The 15,663-nt window shown below is 39.3% G+C and overlaps 1 long non-coding RNA gene across 1 annotated transcript in view; it reads left to right on the forward strand.

Annotated features, from left to right (window-relative positions):
• The first annotated feature begins 1,586 nt into the window (after window positions 1-1,586).
• The window catches only part of LOC138147524 (uncharacterized), a 53,459-nt gene continuing 39,382 nt past the window's right edge, over window positions 1,587-15,663 (forward strand). Inside the window, exon 1 of the long non-coding RNA XR_011164829.1 lies at window positions 1,587-1,850. This is a non-coding gene — a long non-coding RNA (uncharacterized lncRNA). The remainder of the gene's footprint in view (window positions 1,851-15,663) is intronic.

The raw sequence follows: 15,663 nt of genomic DNA on the forward strand, positions 1-15,663 counted from the left end.
GTTTGGAAAGCTGTGTACTTGATCTGTTTCTGTCTTGATAATACTGTCTGTATATTCTGAAGTGTGGGGTGCTGACCTTTTTCCCCTAAACGAGGTAAACGATACATATCTGACTGATTAAAGTAAGCTTGTTAACCCATTTTGAGTTGCTTTCCTTTAACAAAGCAGATCCAAGAACCTGTGGTGGCGGCAAACCCTGAGGACGCTTGGGGTGCTTGCTGCTACACTTGCCCAGGGTCACACAGCTAGTCAGTGTCTGAGGCCAGATTTTAACTCAGGAAGATGTGTCTTTCTGACTCCAGGCCCAGCTCACTATCCACTGCTCCACTTTAAAAAGTAATGCAGGGGGCAGCTAGGTGGCAGTTAAGTGGTACAGGGAATAGAGCAACAGCTTTGGAGTCAGGAGGACCTGAGTTCAAATGTGACCACAGATACTTATGAGCTTAACCTGGGCACATCACTTAACCTTGATTGCCTCCAAAAAAAGTGATAATAAAAATGTTAATGGTGCAGATTAAACTTAAAAGCATATCCCACACTATTTTTTTGTAGTCAGTTAAGTACCTATCAGAACACATACATATATATATATGTATATATACATACTTACACAAAAGCATATGTGTACCTCTTCATGGACATGCATGAAATTACACAAGGTAATTTCAAGAAAGCAGGCACCCACTGGGGGAACAGGTAAGGAGGGGGCATAGTACATCCCTGGGAATGTAATCAAATAAGATTTTTAGAGGATTAAAATACCTGAAGATCATAACTGTGCACATCTTTAGAATACTTAAGAGGTAAAACAATCAAGTCACAGGACTTCTGTACCAAGATGTAGTGGAAAACACTCTAGACTTGGCATCAGAAGATCTGGCATTGGATCAACTGCCAGCTCTGTAGCTCACTAATCCTGTGAGCTTGAGCCTCCTAATTCCCCTTCCTGGGCCTCTATTTCCTCCACAGTAAAATAAGGGAGAGTTGGACTAGGTGAATTCTAAGGTCATCTCTAGCACTAATATTCAGGGAAATAAGCACTATCCCCTTCAAATCAGTCACCATGGGAGGTTATGAAAACATTTCAAAGATACCGCACTGATCAAAACAGTTTTTTAACTCTCTTTGGAACTGCCTGCAGTCCTTGTTTAGAAGTCACAGGAGAAATTTTGCCTTATTACTTAATGGGCACACCTTAGGGTTTTTTCTCTCTCCCATTTTATCTCCAAAAATGTTATTGACAGTTTAATCTTCAACTTTATTTATCAGATCTCCCTCAGAATTACTTTTGGCTGCTTCTAAAAATCAAAATCACCTTCAAAGAATGAAGATTTAGCACACTAAGCAGATGGTACTGAAGGCAATTCCAAAAGAGGAGTGCTAAAATATTTTGAGTAATAGCAGCATCCTTGGAATAATTGTAGATATAAGGGTGTGGAGCAAAGCACATTTTTCAGACTGCCATTTTCAGATATTTAATGGCTACCCTATTTGCAAATTATAAAATGTTGAAAATGAGGAGTGGCCCATTCACCATTTTTCAGGAAAATGTAAAAGAAATTATACTTCTTTGCTCCTTTAGGAGGGCTGAAGAATTTCTTCAATTAATTTGACAGCATTATAATGTCAATGACCTTTGGCTATGGAAAAGATTAATCGTTGCCTCCAGTAACCTTCAAAAAGCAGACAACATTGCGGAAAATCAGGAAGAGTCCTCCCTATGATTCAAGAGAGTCAACTATAAAGTCATGTAGTCTCAGAGAAAAGCAGGACCAGAGATACCAGTGAAGCTATATGTCCCACACAACCAGCATAAGAAAACTACAAGAAGAAAAAAGACACGTTGTGTTGTAAGTATTAGTTGCTTTGGCTACTTGTCTTTGTGGGTGACTGAGCCCAAGGTTTATGAGCAGAATATTTTGTTACTACTATTCGTGCTATTCTGTTTTAATAAATGTCTTTGCTTTGAGCTAATTGTACTAACTGGCTGACTGTTGCAGAGGAACCCACTGATTGGGGCTCATACATTATAGTTATAAAAGTGCTGACCCTGAGAGTTTGAGATGAGGAGTAACCCAAAAGGGAGCACCATATATAGCTCCTCAACCTGATAGCACTAAAGGGGATAATACTCATTGGTATATATAAGTTTTGGTCTCTTAAAAAATCATTAGCCCTAAAATGTGGGAAGACTTGCATGAACTGATACAGAGCAAAGCAAGCAGAACCAAGAGAACAATTTACACGATAATGTAAAGGAAAACAGCACTGAAGGATAACAGAATTCTTATGAATTCAATGATCAGTCTTGATTCCAAAGGACAAGTTGTGAAATATAGCTCTTCTCTGGAGAGATGATGCAGAAGAAGGCATACAATGGCCAACAGATATAGACATAGACATGACCAATGCATAGGTCTGTTTTTCTTAACTACGTTTCTCTGTTACAAAAGAACTTTCTATGTGTGTGTGTGGGGTGTTAGTTAGTAAAAAAAAAAAACAAAACCATTTATTAAGCACCTACTATTTGCCAGACACTGTGTTAAGTACTGGGGATACAAAGAGGCAAAAAACAATATCTACTCTCAAGGAGCTCACAATCTAATGGGGGAGACAATCACACAACTATGTACAAACAAACTATATACAAGATGAAAAGAAAATAATTAAGAAAGGGAAGGCACTAGAAATAGGACCAGCATACAGGGGTTTAGAAAGTGATAGAGATGCAAGAAAATGTTTACTGAAACTTTTTTGTTCAAGATCTAAAATGAATAATTATTTCAATCATAGGATCTTTATCTAGACAAGGAATTTTTTTATTTGTTTAGTTTTAGTTTTCAACATTCATTTCCACAAGACTTTGAGTTACAAATTCTCTCCCCATCTTTCCCCTAACCCCCTCCCCAAAATAGTGAGCCTACTAAATACCCCCTCCCCCAATCTTCTCTCTCTTATATCCTTCCCCATCCCTCCTCTAACTTTCTAGTAGGGCAAGATGGATTTCTATACTCCAGTCTCTGTATATCTTATTTCCCAGTTGCACATAAAAAAAAACACACACACACACAATTTTTTTTAACATTTGTTTTTAAAACTTTGATTTCCAGATTTTTCCCTTCTTCCCTCCTCACACACTCCCACTGGGAAGATAAGCAATTCAATATAGGCTGTATATATGTAGTTACGTAAAACGTTTCCATAGTTGATATGTTGGGAAAGACTAACTATATTTCCCACCATCCTATGCTATCTCCCACTTATTCTATTTTCTACTTTCACCCTGTCCCTTTTCAAAAGTATGTGCTTCTTACTACCCTCTCCCCCAATCTGCCCTCCCTTCTATCATCCCCCTCTTATCCCCTTCCTCCCTACTTTCCTGTAGGGTAAGATACCCAATTGAGTGTGCATGTTATTCCCTCCTTAAGCCAAATTCAATGAGAATAAGGTTGACCCATTCCCTTTCACCTTCCTGCCCTTCCCCTCCATTGTAAGTTTTCTTTCACCTCTTTCATATGAGATGATTTACTCTATTCTATCTCTCCCTTTCTCCTTCTGCCATTATATTCCTCTCTCACCTCTTAATTTTATTTTTTAGATATCATCCCTTCCTATTCAATTGATACTGTGCCCTCTATGTGTACATGTACACATATATACACACATTCACATATGTATTTATACACACATATACCCTCCTATATAAACAAATATATGTATGTATACACATATATACATAGATATTCCCTTCAACTATCCTCATACTGAGAAAAGTCTCATGAGTTACAATTATTGTTTTTCCATGTAGGAATGTAAATAGTTCAACTTTAATAAGTTCCTTATGATTTCTTTTTCCTATTTACCTTCTCATTCTTCTGTTGCTTCATGTACTTGAAAGTCAGATTTTCTGTTCAGCTCTGGTTTTTTCATCAAGAATGCTTGAAAGTCCTCTATTTCATTTAATGTTCATATTTTCCCCTGAAGGATTATACTCAGTTTTTCTGGGTAGGTGATTCTTGGTTTTAACCACAGCTCCTTTGGCCTCCAGAATAACATATTACAAGCCCTTCAATCCCTTAATGTAGAAGCTGCTAGATCTTGTGTTATCCTGATTGTGTTTCCACAATACTCAAATTGTTTCTTCCTGACAGCTTCTAATATTTTCTCCTTGACCTGGGAACTCTGGAAATTGGCTATGATATTCCTAGTTTTCTTTTGGGGATCTTTTTAAAGAGGTGATCAGTAAATTCTTTCAACCTCTATTTTGCCCTCCGGTTCTAGAATATCAGGGCAATTTTCCTTGAGAATTTCTTGAAGGGTGATTTCTAGGTTCTTTCTTTTTATGATGCCTTTCAGGTAGCCCAATAATTTTTAAATTATTTCTCCTGGATCTATTTTCCAGGTCAGTAGTTTTTCCAGTGAAATATTTTACATTGCCTTCTATTTTTCCATTTGTTTGGATCTGTTTTATAGTATCTTGATTTCTCATAAAGTCATTAGCTTCCATTTGCTCCAATCTAATTTTGAAAGAATTATTCTCTTCAGTGAGTTTTTGAAATTCCTTTTCCATCAGGTCAATTCAGCTTTTTAAGGCATTGTTCTCCTTATTGGCTTTTTGGGCCTCTTTTGCCATTTGAGTTAGTCTAATTTTTAAGGTGTTATTTTCTTCAGCATTTTTTTGCATCTCCTTTAGCATGCTGTTGACTCTCTTTTCATTATTTTTTTGCATCATTCTCATTTCTCTTCCCAATTTTTCCTCCACTTCTCTTACTTGATTTTCAAAATCCTTCTTGAGCTCCTCCATGGCTGATAACAAGCTCATATTTTTCTTGAAAGCTTTTGATGCAGGAGTTTTGACTTTGTTGACTTCTTCTGGTTCCATGTCTTGATCCTTTTTGTCCCCCCAAAAAGAATTCTGTGGTCTGATTGCACCTCCTCTGCTTGCTTATCTTGCCAGCCAATTGCTTGACTTTTGAGCTCTTTGCCCCAGTAGAACTCTGCTTCCAGAGAGTTTTGTCCCAAATAACTGGGGTTTTTGCAAATGTTGTCAGAGCTGTGAGGAGGGTACCCTCTCTACAGCCACCACAAGCTCTGACACACTGGTGTTTCTTACCCCAGGACCACTGCCCAAGACAGAGACCCAGATCCAAGCAGATCAAAGCAAGAGTGATTACCCTCTGAATGGTTGCTTGGTCCCCCTATGATCTGCAGGCCAGGAGCTCTGGAGGCAGCCACATGGCAGCAGCTGCAGCCACCACATCTCTGCCACCTCTTACTATGGGGGCAGGGACCAGACCATGCTTTTCCATCATACAGTTCCAACAGAGTTCCCCCTGACTTTGTACTTTCTCTTTGATGTTTGTGGGTTGAGAAGTCTGGAAACCGCCACAGCTGCTAGTGATTCACTCTCCTTGAAGTCTACTCAGGCTGATCTGGACCTCTGGTCAGGGCTACCCTGGGCTCAGAGTGGCTCACGCGGGACTGTGCTTGACTCCCAGTCTGGTGCGATAGACCCTTCCTGTCCACCTGCCAGGCTGCCTTCAGCAGGAGATTTATTTCTCTCTGTCACTTTGTGGGTTTTGCAGCTCTAAAATTTGTTTAGAGTCATATTTTACAGGTACTGGAGGTGGAGCTCATGAAATTTCCTGCTTCTACTTTGCATTCTTGTCTCTGATCCCAAAATCAATTTACTTTTCTTGAGCTCCAGTTTCCTGATCTTTCAAGTCTTCTTATATGTTTCTCTCTTGAATCCAGGGACACTGACCTCCTTGCTGTTCTACCAACAAGACATTCCCTCTAGGGTGTGGGCATTTTTTTCTGACTGCTTCCAGGTAGGGACTTCCTTCAAGTCCTAACTAAACTCCTAGAAGAGGAATTTTTAACCTTTTTTTGTGTCCTGGATACTTTTGACAGTTGGGTGAAGCTTATGGATCCCTTCTCAGAACAATGTTTTTAAACGCATAAAATAAAATACTTACAGTTACACAGGAAACCAATTATATTGAAATAAAATGAGCTGGTTTTTTTTTTAACCTAAGTTCATGAACCATCTGAAATCTATCCTTTGATCCTAGGTTAAGAACCCCTGATCTAGACCATGGTTAGACAGGATAGCATGACCAAAAGGGTGGCTGATGAATAGACAGATGAAAACACTAAAGGGTAAATAGGAGAAAACAGGGAAGTTTTGCTCAGCTGAAAAAATAGGATCATTGGGTTAGAGCTGGAAGGAACCTCAGAGGTTATCTAGTCCAATTCCTTCATTTCATAAATGAGGAAACGGAGATCTAGCAAGGTTAAGAATCTTGCACAAAGTTCTACAGGCAATAAAGAGCATTCAGGATTGGGATACAGGTCTTCTGAGCACAGACCCAGTCCTCTTTCCCCTGCACCATTCTGTCTCCAATATAGTGTGGCTATCCAAACATCAGAAAATACTACAAAAAGTCTCAGTCACTGGATTTCAGGGTGTGGGATGTGGCCATTTGCCCAGAGTCCTTTGCCACAGAATAAAACAGAGTCAGTGCTTGAAAGCTAGCTATTCAAATGAAGAATCTAGGATGGTCTAAAGATTCCAGTCTTCTTTCTTTAAAAAATAAAATAAAATCAGGGCAATATTTCTAATTGAGAATCAGGAGAGGTGGCAAAGAAAATGTTGTATGTAGAGTCAAAAACAGGCATGTGGAAGTGGTGAAGAAATAAGCACTGAAAAAAACCAAGCCCCATCATAACCAGGGTTTGGAGAATGTCTTTTACTCTCATTGCTTGCCTTTTCCCTCTAGCAATTTAAAAATAGCAACTCCAAATATGGCAGCAAATAAATGATTTCCTTGCCTCCTCCTCCAATTAGAGAAAAGCTTCTCTGTTTCATAGTACCATGCTGGTATCCCTTCTTTGAAATGCATTGGTGACCAAAAAGTTGTTTTGCAAATAAATGCATAAAAGTCACCCATTAAATGGGACAAAAGCTCAATTCTTCTCCAACCAACCCAGAGCAGCAGAAGCATGTTCTAAGCTCAATCAAAACTACCAACATTATTTTAGCTTCCATAAGAAGTCTAAGAACCTGTTTTGTTATTGTTGAGTTATTCACTGGGACAAATATTTATTGCTGCAGGGCTGTGTGTGGGAATGGGTGGGTAGAAATAATCATAGTAGTTCACATTTGTATGGTTCTTTAAAGTTTACATGTGTATTACATAAAATATCTCATTTGATCCTTATAGTAACTCTGTGAGGTAAGTGCTATTTTCAGACCCATTTTACCAACGAGGAAAATGAGGCTGGGAGCAATTAAGAGACTTTGCCCAAGGTCACACAGCTGTTTTTAACAATGGAATCAGATTGTTGAGTATAAATCAAGCTATATTTACCCAGCTGCCAAAATAATTTTCTTAATGCTAGCATAGGCCTAACCATTGCCATTTCTGTGCTCCAAAACACTCAGTGGCTCCCTATTCCTTATAGAATAAAATAGAAATGATGTAGTCTGATATTCTAAGCCCTCCATAACTTGACTCCATCCTACCTTAACAATATTTTTTCAGATACTATACCTTCCAACTAAACTAGACTAGTAGCTAGTCTACAATTTGGACCTTCATCTCCATATATTCAGGATAGACCATTTCCCTCCCATGACTGGAATATATTCCTTCATCATTGATACCTGCTAAAATCCTTGAAGGCTTAGTTCAGTGGCCACCATCTCTGTGAAGTTTCACCCTCCCTTCTTCCTTCTTTACCTCTCCTCCTCTCTCTGCCCCGGTAACTGACAGGGTTCTCTGTCTCCTCAAGAGTATTTTGTCTGGATCTCTCTTTCACCCTGATTAAACTCTACCTGATGTTCTATTACTTATGTAGTACCTGAGATACTCTTCCTTCACACGAGTCCTGTAGCATAGCTACCCTACGATTCAAGATACTCTATAGATCCCTGTCAACTCAAAACCATTGCTACTGAGCCCCCATTGATGATCTTACTTTTTTCTTTAGTCAGCCAGAAAACACATATAATTCAAAGAAAAGGAATTTAAAGGAAGTAAGTTAGTAAGAAAAGTCATTTGATAAACATTTATAAAGTGCCTACTATGTTCCAGACACTGTGTTAAGTGCCTGGGAAATAAAAAGAGACAAAAAGACAGTCTCTGCTTTCAAGGACCTTATAATCTACTGGAGAAGATAGGTAAATAAATATGTACAAACAATCTACATGAAGGATAAAGAAGACATAATTACAAAAGGGAAGGCACTAGAATTATAAAGCATTAGAAAAAGTTTTCACATATTTCCCCCATAAACCTGGGGTATACTACTCTCTTATAAATACACACATCGATGAGGAGAGTGAGAACACATAGGGACTGCACAAGAAGGACACACATTTAGGGAATACATGTGACCTGGCACATATAGAGAGAGATCACTCATACCTCCAATGTGGTAGGATGTCTTTGATCAACGCCATCCTGTGCTTGAAGTTCCTGCAGATCTTGCGGTGGCTTCTGGTCAATTAATCAATCAATCAAAAAGCATTTATTAAGAGCCTCCTATGTGCCAGTCACTGTGCTTAGCTCACAGTCTAACATGAGAGACAATATGCAAATAAGTACATTTTTTAAAAGCTATATACAGGATAAATAAGAAATAATTAACAGAGGAAAGACTAGAATTAAGAACTAGGTGATGCGGTGAATAGAGCACCAGCCCTGAAGTCAGGAGGATGTGCATTCAAGTCTGGCCTCAGACACTTAACACAAAAACTAGCCGTGTGACCTTGGGCAAGTCACTTAACCCCAACTGCCCTCCAAAAAGCAAAAAAAAAAAAAAAAAGGAAGAAGAAGGATTGGGGAAGTCTTCCAGTAAAAGAGGGACTTTATTTGAGACTCCAAGAAAGATAGGAAAACCAGCTGGTGGAGCTGAGGAGGAAAAGCATTCCAAACATGGTGTACAGCTAGAGAAAATGCCCAGAGCCGAGAGATGGAATGCCTTATTCATAGAACAACAAGGAAGTGTCCAGTATCCAGGGTCACTGGATTGAAGAGTATGTGAAGGGAGGGAGGTAAGATAAAAGAATATTGAAAAGGTAGAAGAAGGTTAGGATATGAAAGGCTTTGAATGTTAATTGAAGAATTTTGTATTTGATCCTGGAGGCAACAGGGAGCCACTGGAGTTTGGTTGGTTGGATGTTGTCCTTCGTTCTCAAGAGGACCAAAATGCCATCACTATGTTGGAGTCAGATTGTAGTGCGTCTGACTGTGGCTGATCAGACCAATATAAGCTTGGAATGTTCTACCACAGGTCAGGCATGAATAGTCTATGTGAACATTCAGGGTAGATTCTCTAAATTTGCACATTTCGTATCTCTTTTGAGCTACTTCAGTTTTGTTTTGCTCATAGAGCACAGCACCTTCTCTGATGTGGGACCATTCTGAGTGGTTCTGTGCCAGTGTCTCCCATGTCACACAATCAATTGCAAAGTTCTTAAGAGAGACCTTCAGAGTGTTTTTGTATTGCTTCTTCTGACCACTATGTGAATGCTTGCCCTGTGTGAGTTCTCCACAAAATAGTCTTTCTGGCAAGCATACATTTTGCGTTTGAACAAGATGGCTGGCCCATCAGAGTTGCAGTTTCTGAAGCAGAGCTTGAATGCTTGACAGTTTAGTTTGAGAAAGGACCTCAGTGTCTGGTACCTTATCCTGCCAGGTGATCTTCAGAATCCTCCTAAGACCATTGAAATGGAAGCGATTAAGTTTCCTGGCATGGCACTGGTAGACTGTCCAGGTTTCACAGGCATACAACAATGAAGTCAGCACTGGAGTTTACTGAGCAGGGAAATGACTTGGTCAGAGCTCCTCTTTTTTTTTTTTTTTTTTTTTTTTGCCTTTTGGAGGGCAATTGGGGTTAAGTAACTTGCCCAAGGTTACATGACTAGTTTTTTTGTGTGGGTGTTAAGTGTGTGAGGCCGGAATCAAACTCGGGTCCTCCTGACTCTGGAGCCAGAGCTTTTACTCACTGTGCCAACTAGCCGCCTGGTCAGAGCTTCTCTTTAGGAAAATCAGTCACTTTTGGTGGCTCAATGGATAGACTGGAGTGGAAGCAGACAGACTCACTAGGAGGCTATTGAAATGAAGTAATGAGGGCATGTACCAAGGTAGTGACAGTGTCAGAGGAGAGAAAAAGGGATCAGAGGTCAGCAGAATGGTTGGGAAAGGATTAGGTAGATTTGAGAATTGTCAAATAGGGCTGGTAATTAAATTCAATGGGAGCTGATGAGATCACTAAGTGAAGTATTATAGAGGGAGAAAAGAAGAGGGCCCAAGACAGACCCTTGTAAGACATTCATGGTTAGATGGCATGATCTGGATGCAGATGCAGCAAAGAAGACTGAGGAGCAGTCTGTAAGATAGGGTGAGAATCAGGAGAGAGTAGTGTCCTAAAACCCTAGAGAGAGTAGAGTAACAAGGAGGAGAGAGTGATCAACAATATCAAAAACTCCAGAGAGGTCAAGGAGAATGAAGATTAAGAGAAGGCCATTGGGCTTGGCACCTAAGAGATCACTGATAACTTTGGAGAGAGCAGTTTTGTTGGAATGAGGAGGCTAGAAGCCAGATTGTAAGGGATTAGGAAGAAAGCAAGAAAAGAGAAAATGGAGGCACCTATCGTAGATGAACTTTTCAAGGAGTTTAACTACAAAAGGCATGAGAGATATGGGATGATAATTAGTGGGAATGGAAGGATCATGTAAGAGTTTTTTAAGGATGAAAGTAACATGGACGTGTTTCTAGGCAATAATAAAAGAGCCAGTAGACAAGGAGACATTGAAAATAAATGAAAGAGTGGGGATGATGGAGAAGACAATCCATTGGAGTAGATGGGAGGGAACAGGATTGCTTGAACAGATAAGTGGGTTAGTCTTGGTAAGAAGTAAGATCACCTTATCTTGTGATATGGGAAAAAGGAAGAGATAGTGGCAGAAGGTGTATGTATGATATGAGATTTGGAAGAGGGAAGAAAAGGGAACTCACAGCAGATGGTTTCAATTTTTTCAGTAAAATATGAGACAAGGTTCTCAGCTAAGACTGTGGGGAAAGGGATCCATGGAAGGTTTGAGGAGGGATGAAAAGATTTGGAAGAGTTGTTGTGGAGAGTGGCATTGTGAATTGATAAGACAGGTGTAAAAGGATTGCCTTGCAATAGTGAGGCCCCTGTTGAGGTTGTATAATATAAATTTTTAGTGGACCAAGTCAGAATGGTTGTGTGACTTTCTCCACTTTTGTTCAGCAGTACATGTATAGAAGTGAAAGCAGTGAATGAGTGGGGAGAGCAAGCCAGGACTGAGGCTTGGCAGGACATAATTGGTGAAATGATAAGAGAGCTAGGGATTCAAGAGAGGAGAATGGTATAGAGTTGAATTGGTTCACCACAGGGTCAAGATGGGGAGAAAAAGTGAGAGTGGCTAGTGTAGGGGAGATGGACTAGGAGGGAAGTGAGGGGCTGAAGGATTGGATGTCACTATATGGACAAAGGAATAAGTAAGGAAAGCAGAAGTGAAAAGCCAAAAACTTATGATCTGATAAGGAGATTCAGGATTTCTTGGATGTGGAGACAATATATTTGTGAGTGATGGGTATGACTATCTTTGCGTGTGACTGAGGTGGAGTGGAGGAATAATTGGAAAGTAAGTAGTTGAGTAACTGAGTGGTTAGGGTATTTGAGGGAGAGTCAATATATGTGTTGAAGTCCCGTATTATGAGGGCAGGAATTAGGGAGGAGAGAAAAATTGTGAGCCATGTAACAAATTAGTTGAGAAAAGGGGGGTCACCCCCTGGGCTACCAGGATTTTGATTGGGTAGTAGATTTTAAAGAACATGAACCTCAAAGGAGAAGAGATTACTGAGTGACAGGTAAGGGAAAAATGTAGAAGTGGCCATGGGGAATAAGGAGTATTCTAAGTCCCTCACTTCCACTAATGAGTTGAGGGGAATGAATGAAGTTGCAGCCAGTACTAGAAAGGGTGGCCATGGAGGTCATGTCGTTGGGAGGGAACCAAATTTCAGTAATGGCTAAGAGATAGAAGGAACAAGAGAGGAAAAGATTTAGGATGAAGGGAAATTTATTGGCTATTCAACAAGCATTCCACAGGACACAGTGGAAGGGCTGACTGCTGTTCAGTTGAAACTCTGAGGCAGGATGGTTGAAAAGGATAGAAATAAAGAATTGGGTGATGGGGCTGTTACTGTGTAAAATGTTCTCCTTGTTTGCTTTTTTCTTTTTGGAGGAGGAAAGGCAGGGCAATTGGGGTTAAGTGACTTGCCCAAGGTCACACGGTTAATAAAAGTGTTAAGTGTCTAAGTCCAGATTTGAACTCAGGTTCTCCTAACTCCAGGGCTGGTGCTCTATTCAGTGCACCACCTAGCTGCCCCTGTTCTCCTTGTTTTGCTCACTTCACTTTGTATGAGTTCATCTAAGTCGAGGCTTTTCTGAAACCATCCTGCTTGTCATTTCTCATAGCACAATAATATTTCATTGCAATCATACACCACATCTCGTTCAGCCATTCCCCAATGGATGGTCATCCCCTCAATTTCCAATTCTTTGAAACCACAAAAAGAGCATTAGCATACAATTAATTTGAGCCAAAATCAAAGGGAAGCTAAGAAAGCAAGATCATTTGTTCTCTATCCTCCTCACTGGCATTTCTGCCTTTATTAAGCATGTCTACTAGTAGGAAAATCCTGTTGTGGTGGTGCTATATTTGGTGAGGTCTTGCTGTTTCCACACTAATATTCTTGTTGTACTTCCTGGTAGATGACAAATTCCTAAGCTACAAGGACAATGTCATTTTAAAAATCCTTTTCTCTTCAGGGCCTAGCAGAATTCCTGATGATTTTTTTTTCTAGATATGTGATTTTATCAGTGTTGTAAACACCTATTCAGCAGCTATTCTTCAGTTTATAGTCTAAGAAAGTTGCCTGGGCCCTGGAAGGGTAAGTGATTTTTTTCCAGGATTACACTTCTTATGTCAGAGCATGTGTCAGATGTAGGATTTGAACCCAAGTCCCTGCCTCAGAGGCTACCCCTCTGTCTCCTATGTCACAATGCTTTTCTTCTTATACATAGTAGTCACTTAATAAAATTTGTGGAATGAAATGTGTGTAAGCATCCAAAAAAGCATTCCTAAATAGCTATTCCAGTTTTAGAAATTCTGCTTAGTACCTAATATTGGCACAATATTGTGACTACTTGAAATCTTTATGTCACTTGGTTTGATTACCTACTTGACTAACTGCTTTTGGGGGTTAAGAACATAAGGGAACTAAATTTACACATACTGAACATTGGCAAAAGCACAATTCTCAATGAAGAGAATCTTTTTTTTTTTTGACTAATTAGGAACAGATATTATTCCAGTGGATATATATTGCCAAAATAATAATGAAATTCAATGACTGGAAAGCAGTCTGGGAGAAATTATTCTTAGACTAACACCTTACACCATATTCCACAATACATTCTAAATAGATATGAGACCTTAATATTTAAAAAAATACCAGAAAAAAATTAGATGAGAAACATATCCAACACTTCTCATAGATATGGGTAAGAGATGTATTCTTAACCAAACAAGAGATGGAGGCAATTACAAAAGATAAAATAGATAATTTTGATTATTTGAAACAGAAAAGCTTCTGCACAGACAACATTAATGCATCTAGGATAAGAAAAGAAGGAAGTGATCAAATGGGGAAAAAAATGTATCAAATTTCCCTGATAAAAGTTTTGCATCCAAGATATATAAACAATTAATAATTTTTATGAGATTGATAGTCATTCCCCAATAGATAAGTAGTCAAAGGTCTTGAACAAACAAGTCTCAAAAGAAGAATTGCAAAGTATTCATAACTACAAGATCTTTCATGTTCAAAATCACAATAAGAGAAGTGAAAATCAAAACAACCCTGAAGTTTCACCTTAAATCCTATAAGTTGGCAACAATAGCAAAAAATAACAACAGTCAGTGTTGGAGGGGTTGTAAGATGATAAGCACTCTGATACCGTGTTGGTGGAGCTGTAAAATTATATAAACATTTTGGAAAGCAATTTAGACTAATGTAAAAAAAAAAAAGGCTAAAATGTCCATACCCTTCTGTAATAGTAATGTAATTTAAAGATTCCCCTGTATTGGCTTGGTTTTTGGTTTGATTGTGTTAAAACCCAGAGCTTGTGAATCCCACTTGTGGGATGGACTTGTTGAAAAGAGAAGGCTGAACTGGGAAGAGCTGGTGACGTAAATTTAGAGAAACACAAGAGAGAGGCAGAAGAACTTTTTGGAAGCAGCATGGTACAGGCAGAGAGAGACTGAGAGGATTGCTGAGGGCCACTTTGAATTTCCCAGGACTTTTGAGACCTGCCACCCAGAGCTGCCAAGGACTGAGGAGACATGGCTGTTTTGTTGGTACTTTGTCTGTCTGTTTTGATGTTGTTTTGCCAGATTTGTCCACTGGTGAAAGACAGTCCTGTTGTTGCAGAAGACTGGGAATCTTGCTCTTGGTTCAGAGCTCCTGAGACTGTTCTGCAGACAGAGAGTGAATACTGTCCACTGGTGAAGGACAGTGCTGTTGTTGCAGAAGTTTTGGAACCTTGCTGTTGGTTCAGAAGCCCTGAAGAAGGATTTTCTTGTTGTATGTTTACAGAAATCCTGGAAGAGGGTTTTGCTAATGTTTCCAGGGGTCCTAGGACTGTTCTGCAGACAGAGAATGAATTAATGAAGAGACTGGCAATGTATCTTGTGTCCTTGCTAAGCTTTGTCTCCCCAGGAACAAAGATTGCTGAGAATTTGCCTCACGTCAAGATGAAGAAAAGACCTCCATTTGGGTATTAAGTGCTGTGCTTAAACTTGTTGTAATTCTGGGGTAGATTCAATTGTGATCCAGGGTGGGGAACTTTTGACCTTTTTGTGTTCTATGATTGAACAAATGAATGTATTTTACTTATGATTGGAAACTAATCTCCATTTGAGAAGAGGGGCTTTGTGATGGACTAAATGAAGGTATAGCTTAGGGGTGGAGTAGTATTTAGAACAGGGACTTTGTAATTGATTAAATGAATGTAATGTCCTGGGGTGGGGTAGTACTTGATTAAATCAGGTAGTACTTGGAGATTATTGAATCACACTTAGTAAATGCTGCATTTTGAATGATGTCATATTTTGATCTTCTCTGTTCTTAATTTGTCACTGAATAAAATGGAGAGCTCCTATGCTGGTATTTTGAACCTTGGGAAGTTGCCTATGCTTGGCATTATATTACACCTTCCAATCAGATATTACATTACTGGGCTTGTACCCCAAGGAAGGCATTGAGAAGAAGAAAGTCCCTATATATGCTAAAATATTTATAGTAGCACTTTTTGTGATAGATAATTTTGATTATCACTTTTTGTGATAATGAGAGAAGAAAGGAAGGAGGGAAGGGAGGAAAGGAAGGGAGGAAGGAAAAGAGAAAGAAAAGAAATAAGAGAGAAAGAAACAAAAAAGGAAGGAAGAATGAAAGAAAGAAAAAGAAAAAAGGGAGGGGTGGAGGGAAGGAAGGAAGGAAGGAAGGAAGGAAGGAAGGAAGGAAGGAAGGAAGGAAGGAAGGAAGGAAGGAAGGAAGGAAGGAA

Source organism: Petaurus breviceps, unplaced genomic scaffold (genome assembly GCF_028583685.1).
Source record: "Petaurus breviceps papuanus isolate PSGF00001 unplaced genomic scaffold, PetGlider_PUasm1.0 90792, whole genome shotgun sequence".
Taxonomy (NCBI): domain Eukaryota; kingdom Metazoa; phylum Chordata; class Mammalia; order Diprotodontia; family Petauridae; genus Petaurus; species Petaurus breviceps.